A 17,596-nucleotide genomic window follows, 5' to 3' on the forward strand; every position below is an offset into this window, starting at 1 on the left:
TAGTGTAGCTCCAATGAGGGCAATGAGGCAGACTTCCATGGCATGTAGGTCGTGAGAGAACAGAATTCCTGGAGCTGTTGAAGAGCTGAGTCCACCTAACTTCCTAAGGAAGGGTGCAGCGAGTTGTCCTACACTCTGAATACATAGAGTGACTGGGAAAGGCTTCTAAGTCTGGATGTTACTTAGAAGAGCAAAGGAGACTGCTGGTACTCAATGTATTTGTAGGAAAAAGGGTGCCTACACTAGGGTGCCTAGTGTCTGGTAGAGTGAAGAAACGTTCAAGTAAAGCAGAACTTCCAATACGACATAATGGAAAATGCTAAGCGCTTTCGCTTCAGCAGGGCTTTTCAGGCCTTAGCTTGAGGCAAGGACTCACGTCAAGTTACCCTGTAGCTCTAGAGCATGACAGGAGGAACTCCCACCCATGCTAGGGAAGCACCGTGTTTCCTTAGAGAAACTCCTTTTCTTTCCAGAGGGCTGCCCACAGTGAATAGAGGCCAGTCAAAGCAGTGTTATTTAGGTATCTCAGGCTGGCATGGATAGAGATTTAAAATGGGAACGCAAGGCTTAGGCATTCAAGTCTTCTTTTCTGGTGAACATGCACCCGGACACCTTCTTTTATCTAAAAAGTCCAAAGAGACTCTAGCTACACTCTGGTCCCTTGCTGAATCAACTTTTCTTCACAGAGTGTTCTGCATATATGGAACTCCCTCATCCTTGGAACGTTCTACCAGTGCTATTGGGCCGAAGCCTACTTTAAAGTCCTGCATTTTAACAGGAAAAACGGTGATTTGGTTCCAGTAGGAATGCAAGCCTCCTCTCTCCTGTAGGTATGGGGTCATTGGGTAAGAGTTCCTAGAGGTAGGCGAAGCAGATTGTGTATCTTTGTGAAGCTCCACAGAGGGCAATGAGGCAGACTTCCATGGCATGTAGGACATGAGAGAACAGATCCCTGGAGCTGTTGAAGAGCTGAGTCCACCTAGCTTCCTAAGGAAGGGTGCTGCGAGTTGCCCTACACTCTGATTACATAGAGTGACTGGGAAAGGCTCCTAGGTCTGGATGTTTCTTAGAAGAGCAAAGGAGACTGCTGCTACTCACTGTATTTGTACGAAAACGGGTGCCTACCCGAGTGTGCCTAGTGTCTGGTAAAGTGAAGAAACGTTCAAGTAATGCAGACCTTCGAATACGACATAATGGAAACTGCTAAGCGCTTTCGCTTCAGCAAGGCTTTTCAGGCCTTAGCTTGAGGCAAAGACTCACGTCAAGTTTCCCTGTAGCTCTAGAGCAGGACAGCAGGAGCTCCCACCCATGCTATGGAAGCACCGTGTTTCCTTAGAGAAAACTACTTCTCTTTCGTGAGGGCTGCCTACAAAGACCAGAAGCCAGGTAAAAACAGTGTTATTTAGGATTCTTCAGGGAAGCATGTTTAGAGATTTAACATGGGAAAGCAAGGCTTGTGCCTTCAGGTCTTCTTCTCCGGTTAAAATGCAGCCGAAACCCTTCTGATTTCTAACAAGTCAATAGAGACTCTAGCTACACCCTGGTCCCTTGCTGAATCAACTTTTCTTCACAGGGTTTTCTGCATGTATCGAACTCCCTCATTCTTGGAACGCTCTAGGTAACCCTTCGGGCCTAAACCTATTCTAAAGTCCTGCAGTGTAACAGGAAAAACTTTGCTTAGATTCCAGGAGGAATGCAACCTGCTTTCTCCTGTAGGTATGGGGTCCTTGGGTAAGAGTTCCTAGAAGAAGGCGAAGCAGATTGTGTTTCTTAGTGTAGCTCCAATGAGGGCAATGAGGCAGACTTCCATGGCATGTAGGTCGTGAGAGAACAGAATTCCTGGAGCTGTTGAAGAGCTGAGTCCACCTAACTTCCTAAGGAAGGGTGCAGCGAGTTGTCCTACACTCTGAATACATAGAGTGACTGGGAAAGGCTTCTAAGTCTGGATGTTACTTAGAAGAGCAAAGGAGACTGCTGGTACTCAATGTATTTGTAGGAAAAAGGGTGCCTACACTAGGGTGCCTAGTGTCTGGTAGAGTGAAGAAACGTTCAAGTAAAGCAGAACTTCCAATACGACATAATGGAAAATGCTAAGCGCTTTCGCTTCAGCAGGGCTTTTCAGGCCTTAGCTTGAGGCAAGGACTCACGTCAAGTTACCCTGTAGCTCTAGAGCATGACAGGAGGAACTCCCACCCATGCTAGGGAAGCACCGTGTTTCCTTTGAGAAACTCCTTTTCTTTCCAGAGGGCTGCCCACAGTGAATAGAGGCCAGTCAAAGCAGTGTTATTTAGGTATCTCAGGCTGGCATGGATAGAGATTTAAAATGGGAACGCAAGGCTTAGGCATTCAAGTCTTCTTTTCTGGTGAACATGCACCCGGACACCTTCTTTTATCTAAAAAGTCCAAAGAGACTCTAGCTACACTCTGGTCCCTTGCTGAATCAACTTTTCTTCACAGAGTGTTCTGCATATATGGAACTCCCTCATCCTTGGAACGTTCTACCAGTGCTATTGGGCCGAAGCCTACTTTAAAGTCCTGCATTTTAACAGGAAAAACGGTGATTTGGTTCCAGTAGGAATGCAAGCCTCCTCTCTCCTGTAGGTATGGGGTCATTGGGTAAGAGTTCCTAGAGGTAGGCGAAGCAGATTGTGTATCTTTGTGAAGCTCCACAGAGGGCAATGAGGCAGACTTCCATGGCATGTAGGACATGAGAGAACAGATCCCTGGAGCTGTTGAAGAGCTGAGTCCACCTAGCTTCCTAAGGAAGGGTGCTGCGTGTTGCCCTACACTCTGATTACATAGAGTGACTGGGAAAGGCTCCTAGGTCTGGATGTTTCTTAGAAGAGCAAAGGAGACTGCTGCTACTCACTGTATTTGTACGAAAACGGGTGCCTACCCGAGTGTGCCTAGTGCCTGGTAAAGTGAAGAAACGTTCAAGTAATGCAGACCTTCGAATACGACATAATGGAAACTGCTAAGCGCTTTCGCTTCAGCAAGGCTTTTCAGGCCTTAGCTTGAGGCAAAGACTCACGTCAAGTTTCCCTGTAGCTCTAGAGCAGGACAGCAGGAGCTCCCACCCATGCTATGGAAGCACCGTGTTTCCTTAGAGAAAACTACTTCTCTTTCGTGAGGGCTGCCTACAAAGACCAGAAGCCAGGTAAAAACAGTGTTATTTAGGATTCTTCAGGGAAGCATGTTTAGAGATTTAACATGGGAAAGCAAGGCTTGTGCCTTCAGGTCTTCTTCTCCGGTTAAAATGCAGCCGAAACCCTTCTGATTTCTAACAAGTCAATAGAGACTCTAGCTACACCCTGGTCCCTTGCTGAATCAACTTTTCTTCACAGGGTTTTCTGCATGTATCGAACTCCCTCATTCTTGGAACGCTCTAGGTAACCCTTCGGGCCTAAACCTATTCTAAAGTCCTGCAGTGTAACAGGAAAAACTTTGCTTAGATTCCAGGAGGAATGCAACCTGCTTTCTCCTGTAGGTATGGGGTCCTTGGGTAAGAGTTCCTAGAAGAAGGCGAAGCAGATTGTGTTTCTTAGTGTAGCTCCAATGAGGGCAATGAGGCAGACTTCCATGGCATGTAGGTCGTGAGAGAACAGAATTCCTGGAGCTGTTGAAGAGCTGAGTCCACCTAACTTCCTAAGGAAGGGTGCAGCGAGTTGTCCTACACTCTGAATACATAGAGTGACTGGGAAAGGCTTCTAAGTCTGGATGTTACTTAGAAGAGCAAAGGAGACTGCTGGTACTCAATGTATTTGTAGGAAAAAGGGTGCCTACACTAGGGTGCCTAGTGTCTGGTAGAGTGAAGAAACGTTCAAGTAAAGCAGAACTTCCAATACGACATAATGGAAAATGCTAAGCGCTTTCGCTTCAGCAGGGCTTTTCAGGCCTTAGCTTGAGGCAAGGACTCACGTCAAGTTATCCTGTAGCTCTAGAGCATGACAGGAGGAACTCCCACCCATGCTAGGGAAGCACCGTGTTTCCTTAGAGAAACTCCTTTTCTTTCCAGAGGGCTGCCCACAGTGAATAGAGGCCAGTCAAAGCAGTGTTATTTAGGTATCTCAGGCTGGCATGGATAGAGATTTAAAATGGGAACGCAAGGCTTAGGCATTCAAGTCTTCTTTTCTGGTGAACATGCACCCGGACACCTTCTTTTATCTAAAAAGTCCAAAGAGACTCTAGCTACACTCTGGTCCCTTGCTGAATCAACTTTTCTTCACAGAGTGTTCTGCATATATGGAACTCCCTCATCCTTGGAACGTTCTACCAGTGCTATTGGGCCGAAGCCTAGTTTAAAGTCCTGCATTTTAACAGGAAAAACGGTGATTTGGTTCCAGTAGGAATGCAAGCCTCCTCTCTCCTGTAGGTATGGGGTCATTGGGTAAGAGTTCCTAGAGGTAGGCGAAGCAGATTGTGTATCTTTGTGAAGCTCCACAGAGGGCAATGAGGCAGACTTCCATGGCATGTAGGACATGAGAGAACAGATCCCTGGAGCTGTTGAAGAGCTGAGTCCACCTAGCTTCCTAAGGAAGGGTGCTAAGTGGTGCCCTACACTCTGATTACATAGAGTGACTGGGAAAGGCTCCTAGGTCTGGATGTTTCTTAGAAGAGCAAAGGAGACTGCTGGTACTCACTGTATTTGTACGAAAACGGGTGCCTACCCGAGTGTGCCTAGTGTCTGGTAAAGTGAAGAAACGTTCAAGTAATGCAGACCTTCGAATACGACATAATGGAAACTGCTAAGCGCTTTCGCTTCAGCAAGGCTTTTCAGGCCTTAGCTTGAGGCAAAGACTCACGTCAAGTTTCCCTGTAGCTCTAGAGCAGGACAGCAGGAGCTCCCACCCATGCTATGGAAGCACCGTGTTTCCTTAGAGAAAACTACTTCTCTTTCGTGAGGGCTGCCTACAAAGACCAGAAGCCAGGTAAAAACAGTGTTATTTAGGATTCTTCAGGGAAGCATGTTTAGAGATTTAACATGGGAAAGCAAGGCTTGTGCCTTCAGGTCTTCTTCTCCGGTTAAAATGCAGCCGAAACCCTTCTGATTTCTAACAAGTCAATAGAGACTCTAGCTACACCCTGGTCCCTTGCTGAATCAACTTTTCTTCACAGGGTTTTCTGCATGTATCGAACTCCCTCATTCTTGGAACGCTCTAGGTAACCCTTCGGGCCTAAACCTATTCTAAAGTCCTGCAGTGTAACAGGAAAAACTTTGCTTAGATTCCAGGAGGAATGCAACCTGCTTTCTCCTGTAGGTATGGGGTCCTTTGGTAAGAGTTCCTAGAAGAAGGCGAAGCAGATTGTGTTTCTTAGTGTAGCTCCAATGAGGGCAATGAGGCAGACTTCCATGGCATGTAGGTCGTGAGAGAACAGAATTCCTGGAGCTGTTGAATAGCTGAGTCCACCTAACTTCCTAAGGAAGGGTGCAGCGAGTTGTCCTACACTCTGAATACATAGAGTGACTGGGAAAGGCTTCTAAGTCTGGATGTTACTTAGAAGAGCAAAGGAGACTGCTGGTACTCAATGTATTTGTAGGAAAAAGGGTGCCTACACTAGGGTGCCTAGTGTCTGGTAGAGTGAAGAAACGTTCAAGTAAAGCAGAACTTCCAATACGACATAATGGAAAATGCTAAGCGCTTTCGCTTCAGCAGGGCTTTTCAGGCCTTAGCTTGAGGCAAGGACTCACGTCAAGTTACCCTGTAGCTCTAGAGCATGACAGGAGGAACTCCCACCCATGCTAGGGAAGCACCGTGTTTCCTTAGAGAAACTCCTTTTCTTTCCAGAGGGCTGCCCACAGTGAATAGAGGCCAGTCAAAGCAGTGTTATTTAGGTATCTCAGGCTGGCATGGATAGAGATTTAAAATAGGAACGCAAGGCTTAGGCATTCAAGTCTTCTTTTCTGGTGAACATGCACCCGGACACCTTCTTTTATCTAAAAAGTCCAAAGAGACTCTAGCTACACTCTGGTCCCTTGCTGAATCAACTTTTCTTCACAGAGTGTTCTGCATATATGGAACTCCCTCATCCTTGGAACGTTCTACCAGTGCTATTGGGCCGAAGCCTAGTTTAAAGTCCTGCATTTTAACAGGAAAAACGGTGGTTTGGTTCCAGTAGGAATGCAAGCCTCCTCTCTCCTGTAGGTATGGGGTCATTGGGTAAGAGTTCCTAGAGGTAGGCGAAGCAGATTGTGTATCTTTGTGAAGCTCCACAGAGGGCAATGAGGCAGACTTCCATGGCATGTAGGACATGAGAGAACAGATCCCTGGAGCTGTTGAAGAGCTGAGTCCACCTAGCTTCCTAAGGAAGGGTGCTAAGTGGTGCCCTACTCTCTGATTACATAGAGTGACTGGGAAAGGCTCCTAGGTCTGGATGTTTCTTAAAAGAGCAAAGGAGACTGCTGGTACTCACTGTATTTGTACGAAAACGGGTGCCTACCCGAGTGTGCCTAGTGTCTGGTAAAGTGAAGAAACGTTCAAGTAATGCAGACCTTCGAATACGACATAATGGAAACTGCTAAGCGCTTTCGCTTCAGCAAGGCTTTTCAGGCCTTAGCTTGAGGCAAAGACTCACGTCAAGTTTCCCTGTAGCTCTAGAGCAGGACAGCAGGAGCTCCCACCCATGCTATGGAAGCACCGTGTTTCCTTAGAGAAAACTACTTCTCTTTCGTGAGGGCTGCCTACAAAGACCAGAAGCCAGGTAAAAACAGTGTTATTTAGGATTCTTCAGGGAAGCATGTTTAGAGATTTAACATGGGAAAGCAAGGCTTGTGCCTTCAGGTCTTCTTCTCCGGTTAAAATGCAGCCGAAACCCTTCTGATTTCTAACAAGTCAATAGAGACTCTAGCTACACCCTGGTCCCTTGCTGAATCAACTTTTCTTCACAGGGTTTTCTGCATGTATCGAACTCCCTCATTCTTGGAACGCTCTAGGTAACCCTTCGGGCCTAAACCTATTCTAAAGTCCTGCAGTGTAACAGGAAAAACTTTGCTTAGATTCCAGTAGGAATGCAACCTGCTTTCTCCTGTAGGTATGGGGTCCTTGGGTAAGAGTTCCTAGAAGAAGGCGAAGCAGATTGTGTTTCTTAGTGTTGCTCCAATGAGGGCAATGAGGCAGACTTCCATGGCATGTAGGTCGTGAGAGAACAGAATTCCTGGAGCTGTTGAAGAGCTGAGTCCACCTAACTTCCTAAGGAAGGGTGCAGCGAGTTGTCCTACACTCTGAGTACATAGAGTGACTGGGAAAGGCTTCTAAGTCTGGATGTTACTTAGAAGAGCAAAGGAGACTGCTGGTACTCAATGTATTTGTAGGAAAAAGGGTGCCTACACTAGGGTGCCTAGTGTCTGGTAGAGTGAAGAAACGTTCAAGTAAAGCAGAACTTCCAATACGACATAATGGAAAATGCTAAGCGCTTTCGCTTCAGCAGGGCTTTTCAGGCCTTAGCTTGAGGCAAGGACTCACGTCAAGTTACCCTGTAGCTCTAGAGCATGACAGGAGGAACTCCCACCCATGCTAGGGAAGCACCGTGTTTCCTTAGAGAAACTCCTTTTCTTTCCAGAGGGCTGCCCACAGTGAATAGAGGCCAGTCAAAGCAGTGTTATTTAGGTATCTCAGGCTGGCATGGATAGAGATTTAAAATGGGAACGCAAGGCTTAGGCATTCAAGTCTTCTTTTCTGGTGAACATGCACCCGGACACCTTCTTTTATCTAAAAAGTCCAAAGAGACTCTAGCTACACTCTGGTCCCTTGCTGAATCAACTTTTCTTCACAGAGTGTTCTGCATATATGGAACTCCCTCATCCTTGGAACGTTCTACCAGTGCTATTGGGCCGAAGCCTAGTTTAAAGTCCTGCATTTTAACAGGAAAAACGGTGATTTGGTTCCAGTAGGAATGCAAGCCTCCTCTCTCCTGTAGGTATGGGGTCATTGGGTAAGAGTTCCTAGAGGTAGGCGAAGCAGATTGTGTATCTTTGTGAAGCTCCACAGAGGGCAATGAGGCAGACTTCCATGGCATGTAGGACATGAGAGAACAGATCCCTGGAGCTGTTGAAGAGCTGAGTCCACCTAGCTTCCTAAGGAAGGGTGCTGCGAGTTGCCGTACACTCTGATTACATAGAGTGACTGGGAAAGGCTCCTAGGTCTGGATGTTTCTTAGAAGAGCAAAGGAGACTGCTGCTACTCACTGTATTTGTACGAAAAAGGGTGCCTACCCGAGTGTGCCTAGTGTCTGGTAAAGTGAAGAAACGTTCAAGTAATGCAGACCTTCGAATACGACATAATGGAAACTGCTAAGCGCTTTCGCTTCAGCAAGGCTTTTCAGGCCTTAGCTTGAGGCAAAGACTCACGTCAAGTTTCCCTGTAGCTCTAGAGCAGGACAGCAGGAGCTCCCACCCATGCTATGGAAGCACCGTGTTTCCTTAGAGAAAACTACTTCTCTTTCGTGAGGGCTGCCTACAAAGACCAGAAGCCAGGTAAAAACAGTGTTATTTAGGATTCTTCAGGGAAGCATGTTTAGAGATTTAACATGGGAAAGCAAGGCTTGTGCCTTCAGGTCTTCTTCTCCGGTTAAAATGCAGCCGAAACCCTTCTGATTTCTAACAAGTCAATAGAGACTCTAGCTACACCCTGGTCCCTTGCTGAATCAACTTTTCTTCACAGGGTTTTCTGCATGTATCGAACTCCCTCATTCTTGGAACGCTCTAGGTAACCCTTCGGGCCTAAACCTATTCTAAAGTCCTGCAGTGTAACAGGAAAAACTTTGCTTAGATTCCAGGAGGAATGCAACCTGCTTTCTCCTGTAGGTATGGGGTCCTTGGGTAAGAGTTCCTAGAAGAAGGCGAAGCAGATTGTGTTTCTTAGTGTAGCTCCAATGAGGGCAATGAGGCAGACTTCCATGGCATGTAGGTCGTGAGAGAACAGAATTCCTGGAGCTGTTGAAGAGCTGAGTCCACCTAACTTCCTAAGGAAGGGTGCAGCGAGTTGTCCTACACTCTGAGTACATAGAGTGACTGGGAAAGGCTTCTAAGTCTGGATGTTACTTAGAAGAGCAAAGGAGACTGCTGGTACTCAATGTATTTGTAGGAAAAAGGGTGCCTACACTAGGGTGCCTAGTGTCTGGTAGAGTGAAGAAACGTTCAAGTAAAGCAGAACTTCCAATACGACATAATGGAAAATGCTAAGCGCTTTCGCTTCAGCAGGGCTTTTCAGGCCTTAGCTTGAGGCAAGGACTGACGTCAAGTTATCCTGTAGCTCTAGAGCATGACAGGAGGAACTCCCACCCATGCTAGGGAAGCACCGTGTTTCCTTAGAGAAACTCCTTTTCTTTCCAGAGGGCTGCCCACAGTGAATAGAGGCCAGTCAAAGCAGTGTTATTTAGGTATCTCAGGCTGGCATGGATAGAGATTTAAAATGGGAACGCAAGGCTTAGGCATTCAAGTCTTCTTTTCTGGTGAACATGCACCCGGACACCTTCTTTTATCTAAAAAGTCCAAAGAGACTCTAGCTACACTCTGGTCCCTTGCTGAATCAACTTTTCTTCACAGAGTGTTCTGCATATATGGAACTCCCTCATCCTTGGAACGTTCTACCAGTGCTATTGGGCCGAAGCCTAGTTTAAAGTCCTGCATTTTAACAGGAAAAACGGTGATTTGGTTCCAGTAGGAATGCAAGCCTCCTCTCTCCTGTAGGTATGGGGTCATTGGGTAAGAGTTCCTAGAGGTAGGCGAAGCAGATTGTGTATCTTTGTGAAGCTCCACAGAGGGCAATGAGGCAGACTTCCATGGCATGTAGGACATGAGAGAACAGATCCCTGGAGCTGTTGAAGAGCTGAGTCCACCTAGCTTCCTAAGGAAGGGTGCTGCGAGTTGCCCTACACTCTGATTACATAGAGTGACTGGGAAAGGCTCCTAGGTCTGGATGTTTCTTAGAAGAGCAAAGGAGACTGCTGCTACTCACTGTATTTGTACGAAAACGGGTGCCTACCCGAGTGTGCCTAGTGTCTGGTAAAGTGAAGAAACGTTCAAGTAATGCAGACCTTCGAATACGACATAATGGAAACTGCTAAGCGCTTTCGCTTCAGCAAGGCTTTTCAGGCCTTAGCTTGAGGCAAAGACTCACGTCAAGTTTCCCTGTAGCTCTAGAGCAGGACAGCAGGAGCTCCCACCCATGCTATGGAAGCACCGTGTTTCCTTAGAGAAAACTACTTCTCTTTCGTGAGGGCTGCCTACAAAGACCAGAAGCCAGGTAAAACAGTGTTATTTAGGATTCTTCAGGGAAGCATGTTTAGAGATTTAACATGGGAAAGCAAGGCTTGTGCCTTCAGGTCTTCTTCTCCGGTTAAAATGCAGCCGAAACCCTTCTGATTTCTAACAAGTCAATAGAGACTCTAGCTACACCCGGGTCCCTTGCTGAATCACCTTTTCTTCACAGAGTGTTCTGCATATACGGAACTCCCTCATCCTTGGAACGTTCTATGTATGCTATAGGGCCGAAGCCCCGTCTAAAGTCCTGCAGTGTAACAGGAAAAACATTGCTTAGATTCCAGTAGGAATGCAAGCCTCCTTTCTCCTGTAGGTATGGGGTCACTGGGTAAGAGTTCCTAGATGTAGGCGAAGCAGATTGTGTATCTTAGTGAAGCTCCACAGAGGGCAATGAGGCAGACTTCCATGGCATGTAGGTCGTGAGAGAACAGAATTCCTGGAACTGTTGAAGAGCTGAGTCCACCTAACTTCCTAAGGAAGGGTGCAGCGAGTTGTCCTACATTCTGAATACATAGAGTGACAGGGAAAGTCTTCTAAGTCTGGATGTTACTTAGAAGAGCAAAGGAGACTGCTGGTACTCAATGTATTTATAGGAGAAAGGGTGCCTACATTAGGGTGCCTAGTGTCTGGTAGAGTGAAGAAACGTTCAAGTAATGCAGACCTTCGAATACGACATAATGGAAACTGCTAAGCGCTTTCGCTTCAGCAAGGCTTTTCAGGCCTTAGCTTGAGGCAAAGACTCACGTCAAGTTTCCCTGTAGCTCTAGAGCAGGACAGCAGGAGCTCCCACCCATGCTATGGAAGCACCGTGTTTCCTTAGAGAAAACTACTTCTCTTTCGTGAGGGCTGCCTACAAAGACCAGAAGCCAGGTAAAAACAGTGTTATTTAGGATTCTTCAGGGAAGCATGTTTAGAGATTTAACATGGGAAAGCAAGGCTTGTGCCTTCAGGTCTTCTTCTCCGGTTAAAATGCAGCCGAAACCCTTCTGATTTCTAACAAGTCAATAGAGACTCTAGCTACACCCTGGTCCCTTGCTGAATGAACTTTTCTTCACAGGGTTTTCTGCATGTATCGAACTCCCTCATTCTTGGAACGCTCTATGTAACCCTTCGGGCCTAAACCTATTCTAAAGTCCTGCAGTGTAAAAGGAAAAACTTTGCTTAGATTCCAGGAGGAATGCAACCTGCTTTCTCCTGTAGGTATGGGGTCCTTGGGTAAGAGTTCCTAGAAGAAGGCGAAGCAGATTGTGTTTCTTAGTGTAGCTCCAATGAGGGCAATGAGGCAGACTTCCATGGCATGTAGGTCGTGAGAGAACAGAATTCCTGGAGCTGTTGAAGAGCTGAGTCCACCTAACTTCCTAAGGAAGGGTGCAGCGAGTTGTCCTACACTCTGAGTACATAGAGTGACTGGGAAAGGCTTCTAAGTCTGGATGTTACTTAGAAGAGCAAAGGAGACTGCTGGTACTCAATGTATTTGTAGGAAAAAGGGTGCCTACACTAGGGTGCCTAGTGTCTGGTAGAGTGAAGAAACGTTCAAGTAAAGCAGAACTTCCAATACGACATAATGGAAAATGCTAAGCGCTTTCGCTTCAGCAGGGCTTTTCAGGCCTTAGCTTGAGGCAAGGACTGACGTCAAGTTATCCTGTAGCTCTAGAGCATGACAGGAGGAACTCCCACCCATGCTAGGGAAGCACCGTGTTTCCTTAGAGAAACTCCTTTTCTTTCCAGAGGGCTGCCCACAGTGAATAGAGGCCAGTCAAAGCAGTGTTATTTAGGTATCTCAGGCTGGCATGGATAGAGATTTAAAATGGGAACGCAAGGCTTAGGCATTCAAGTCTTCTTTTCTGGTGAACATGCACCCGGACACCTTCTTTTATCTAAAAAGTCCAAAGAGACTCTAGCTACACTCTGGTCCCTTGCTGAATCAACTTTTCTTCACAGAGTGTTCTGCATATATGGAACTCCCTCATCCTTGGAACGTTCTACCAGTGCTATTGGGCCGAAGCCTAGTTTAAAGTCCTGCATTTTAACAGGAAAAACGGTGATTTGGTTCCAGTAGGAATGCAAGCCTCCTCTCTCCTGTAGGTATGGGGTCATTGGGTAAGAGTTCCTAGAGGTAGGCGAAGCAGATTGTGTATCTTTGTGAAGCTCCACAGAGGGCAATGAGGCAGACTTCCATGGCATGTAGGACATGAGAGAACAGATCCCTGGAGCTGTTGAAGAGCTGAGTCCACCTAGCTTCCTAAGGAAGGGTGCTGCGAGTTGCCCTACACTCTGATTACATAGAGTGACTGGGAAAGGCTCCTAGGTCTGGATGTTTCTTAGAAGAGCAAAGGAGACTGCTGCTACTCACTGTATTTGTACGAAAACGGGTGCCTACCCGAGTGTGCCTAGTGTCTGGTAAAGTGAAGAAACGTTCAAGTAATGCAGACCTTCGAATACGACATAATGGAAACTGCTAAGCGCTTTAGCTTCAGCAAGGCTTTTCAGGCCTTAGCTTGAGGCAAAGACTCACGTCAAGTTTCCCTGTAGCTCTAGAGCAGGACAGCAGGAGCTCCCACCCATGCTATGGAAGCACCGTGTTTCCTTAGAGAAAACTACTTCTCTTTCGTGAGGGCTGCCTACAAAGACCAGAAGCCAGGTAAAAACAGTGTTATTTAGGATTCTTCAGGGAAGCATGTTTAGAGATTTAACATGGGAAAGCAAGGCTTGTGCCTTCAGGTCTTCTTCTCCGGTTAAAATGCAGCCGAAACCCTTCTGATTTCTAACAAGTCAATAGAGACTCTAGCTACACCCGGGTCCCTTGCTGAATCACCTTTTCTTCACAGAGTGTTCTGCATATACGGAACTCCCTCATCCTTGGAACGTTCTATGTATGCTATAGGGCCGAAGCCCCGTCTAAAGTCCTGCAGTGTAACAGGAAAAACATTGCTTAGATTCCAGTAGGAATGCAAGCCTCCTTTCTCCTGTAGGTATGGGGTCACTGGGTAAGAGTTCCTAGATGTAGGCGAAGCAGATTGTGTATCTTAGTGAAGCTCCACAGAGGGCAATGAGGCAGACTTCCATGGCATGTAGGTCGTGAGAGAACAGAATTCCTGGAACTGTTGAAGAGCTGAGTCCACCTAACTTCCTAAGGAAGGGTGCAGCGAGTTGTCCTACATTCTGAATACATAGAGTGACAGGGAAAGTCTTCTAAGTCTGGATGTTACTTAGAAGAGCAAAGGAGACTGCTGGTACTCAATGTATTTATAGGAGAAAGGGTGCCTACATTAGGGTGCCTAGTGTCTGGTAGAGTGAAGAAACGTTCAAGTAATGCAGACCTTCGAATACGACATAATGGAAACTGCTAAGCGCTTTCGCTTCAGCAAGGCTTTTCAGGCCTTAGCTTGAGGCAAAGACTCACGTCAAGTTTCCCTGTAGCTCTAGAGCAGGACAGCAGGAGCTCCCACCCATGCTATGGAAGCACCGTGTTTCCTTAGAGAAAACTACTTCTCTTTCGTGAGGGCTGCCTACAAAGACCAGAAGCCAGGTAAAAACAGTGTTATTTAGGATTCTTCAGGGAAGCATGTTTAGAGATTTAACATGGGAAAGCAAGGCTTGTGCCTTCAGGTCTTCTTCTCCGGTTAAAATGCAGCCGAAACCCTTCTGATTTCTAACAAGTCAATAGAGACTCTAGCTACACCCTGGTCCCTTGCTGAATCAACTTTTCTTCACAGGGTTTTCTGCATGTATCGAACTCCCTCATTCTTGGAACGCTCTAGGTAACCCTTCGGGCCTAAACCTATTCTAAAGTCCTGCAGTGTAACAGGAAAAACTTTGCTTAGATTCCAGGAGGAATGCAACCTGCTTTCTCCTGTAGGTATGGGGTCCTTGGGTAAGAGTTCCTAGAAGAAGGCGAAGCAGATTGTGTTTCTTAGTGTAGCTCCAATGAGGGCAATGAGGCAGACTTCCATGGCATGTAGGTCGTGAGAGAACAGAATTCCTGGAGCTGTTGAAGAGCTGAGTCCACCTAACTTCCTAAGGAAGGGTGCAGCGAGTTGTCCTACACTCTGAATACATAGAGTGACTGGGAAAGGCTTCTAAGTCTGGATGTTACTTAGAAGAGCAAAGGAGACTGCTGGTACTCAATGTATTTGTAGGAAAAAGGGTGCCTACACTAGGGTGCCTAGTGTCTGGTAGAGTGAAGAAACGTTCAAGTAAAGCAGAACTTCCAATACGACATAATGGAAAATGCTAAGCGCTTTCGCTTCAGCAGGGCTTTTCAGGCCTTAGCTTGAGGCAAGGACTCACGTCAAGTTACCCTGTAGCTCTAGAGCATGACAGGAGGAACTCCCACCCATGCTAGGGAAGCACCGTGTTTCCTTAGAGAAACTCCTTTTCTTTCCAGAGGGCTGCCCACAGTGAATAGAGGCCAGTCAAAGCAGTGTTATTTAGGTATCTCAGGCTGGCATGGATAGAGATTTAAAATGGGAACGCAAGGCTTAGGCATTCAAGTCTTCTTTTCTGGTGAACATGCACCCGGACACCTTCTTTTATCTAAAAAGTACAAAGAGACTCTAGCTACACTCTGGTCCCTTGCTGAATCAACTTTTCTTCACAGAGTGTTCTGCATATATGGAACTCCCTCATCCTTGGAACGTTCTACCAGTGCTATTGGGCCGAAGCCTAGTTTAAAGTCCTGCATTTTAACAGGAAAAACGGTGATTTGGTTCCAGTAGGAATGCAAGCCTCCTCTCTCCTGTAGGTATGGGGTCATTGGGTAAGAGTTCCTAGAGGTAGGCGAAGCAGATTGTGTATCTTTGTGAAGCTCCACAGAGGGCAATGAGGCAGACTTCCATGGCATGTAGGACATGAGAGAACAGATCCCTGGAGCTGTTGAAGAGCTGAGTCCACCTAGCTTCCTAAGGAAGGGTGCTGCGAGTTGCCCTACACTCTGATTACATAGAGTGACTGGGAAAGGCTCCTAGGTCTGGATGTTTCTTAGAAGAGCAAAGGAGACTGCTGCTACTCACTGTATTTGTACGAAAACGGGTGCCTACCCGAGTGTGCCTAGTGTCTGGTAAAGTGAAGAAACGTTCAAGTAATGCAGACCTTCGAATACGACATAATGGAAACTGCTAAGCGCTTTCGCTTCAGCAAGGCTTTTCAGGCCTTAGCTTGAGGCAAAGACTCACGTCAAGTTTCCCTGTAGCTCTAGAGCAGGACAGCAGGAGCTCCCACCCATGCTATGGAAGCACCGTGTTTCCTTAGAGAAAACTACTTCTCTTTCGTGAGGGCTGCCTACAAAGACCAGAAGCCAGGTAAAAACAGTGTTATTTAGGATTCTTCAGGGAAGCATGTTTAGAGATTTAACATGGGAAAGCAAGGCTTGTGCCTTCAGGTCTTCTTCTCCGGTTAAAATGCAGCCGAAACCCTTCTGATTTCTAACAAGTCAATAGAGACTCTAGCTACACCCTGGTCCCTTGCTGAATCAACTTTTCTTCACAGGGTTTTCTGCATGTATCGAACTCCCTCATTCTTGGAACGCTCTAGGTAACCCTTCGGGCCTAAACCTATTCTAAAGTCCTGCAGTGTAACAGGAAAAACTTTGCTTAGATTCCAGGAGGAATGCAACCTGCTTTCTCCTGTAGGTATGGGGTCCTTGGGTAAGAGTTCCTAGAAGAAGGCGAAGCAGATTGTGTTTCTTAGTGTAGCTCCAATGAGGGCAATGAGGCAGACTTCCATGGCATGTAGGTCGTGAGAGAACAGAATTCCTGGAGCTGTTGAAGAGCTGAGTCCACCTAACTTCCTAAGGAAGGGTGCAGCGAGTTGTCCTACACTCTGAATACATAGAGTGACTGGGAAAGGCTTCTAAGTCTGGATGTTACTTAGAAGAGCAAAGGAGACTGCTGGTACTCAATGTATTTGTAGGAAAAAGGGTGCCTACACTAGGGTGCCTAGTGTCTGGTAGAGTGAAGAAACGTTCAAGTAAAGCAGAACTTCCAATACGACATAATGGAAAATGCTAAGCGCTTTCGCTTCAGCAGGGCTTTTCAGGCCTTAGCTTGAGGCAAGGACTCACGTCAAGTTACCCTGTAGCTCTAGAGCATGACAGGAGGAACTCCCACCCATGCTAGGGAAGCACCGTGTTTCCTTAGAGAAACTCCTTTTCTTTCCAGAGGGCTGCCCACAGTGAATAGAGGCCAGTCAAAGCAGTGTTATTTAGGTATCTCAGGCTGGCATGGATAGAGATTTAAAATGGGAACGCAAGGCTTAGGCATTCAAGTCTTCTTTTCTGGTGAACATGCACCCGGACACCTTCTTTTATCTAAAAAGTCCAAAGAGACTCTAGCTACACTCTGGTCCCTTGCTGAATCAACTTTTCTTCACAGAGTGTTCTGCATATATGGAACTCCCTCATCCTTGGAACGTTCTACCAGTGCTATTGGGCCGAAGCCTACTTTAAAGTCCTGCATTTTAACAGGAAAAACGGTGATTTGGTTCCAGTAGGAATGCAAGCCTCCTCTCTCCTGTAGGTATGGGGTCATTGGGTAAGAGTTCCTAGAGGTAGGCGAAGCAGATTGTGTATCTTTGTGAAGCTCCACAGAGGGCAATGAGGCAGACTTCCATGGCATGTAGGACATGAGAGAACAGATCCCTGGAGCTGTTGAAGAGCTGAGTCCACCTAGCTTCCTAAGGAAGGGTGCTAAGTGGTGCCCTACACTCTGATTACATAGAGTGACTGGGAAAGGCTCCTAGGTCTGGATGTTTCTTAGAAGAGCAAAGGAGACTGCTGGTACTCACTGTATTTGTACGAAAACGGGTGCCTACCCGAGTGTGCCTAGTGTCTGGTAAAGTGAAGAAACGTTCAAGTAATGCAGACCTTCGAATACGACATAATGGAAACTGCTAAGCGCTTTCGCTTCAGCAAGGCTTTTCAGGCCTTAGCTTGAGGCAAAGACTCACGTCAAGTTTCCCTGTAGCTCTAGAGCAGGACAGCAGGAGCTCCCACCCATGCTATGGAAGCACCGTGTTTCCTTAGAGAAAACTACTTCTCTTTCGTGAGGGCTGCCTACAAAGACCAGAAGCCAGGTAAAAACAGTGTTATTTAGGATTCTTCAGGGAAGCATGTTTAGAGATTTAACATGGGAAAGCAAGGCTTGTGCCTTCAGGTCTTCTTCTCCGGTTAACATGCAGCCGAAACCCTTCTGATTTCTAACAAGTCAATAGAGACTCTAGCTACACCCTGGTCCCTTGCTGAATCAACTTTTCTTCACAGGGTTTTCTGCATGTATCGAACTCCCTCATTCTTGGAACGCTCTAGGTAACCCTTCGGGCCTAAACCTATTCTAAAGTCCT

Source organism: Balaenoptera physalus (genome assembly GCF_965194825.1).
Source record: "Balaenoptera physalus genome assembly, chromosome: 21".
NCBI classification, from domain to species: domain Eukaryota; kingdom Metazoa; phylum Chordata; class Mammalia; order Artiodactyla; family Balaenopteridae; genus Balaenoptera; species Balaenoptera physalus.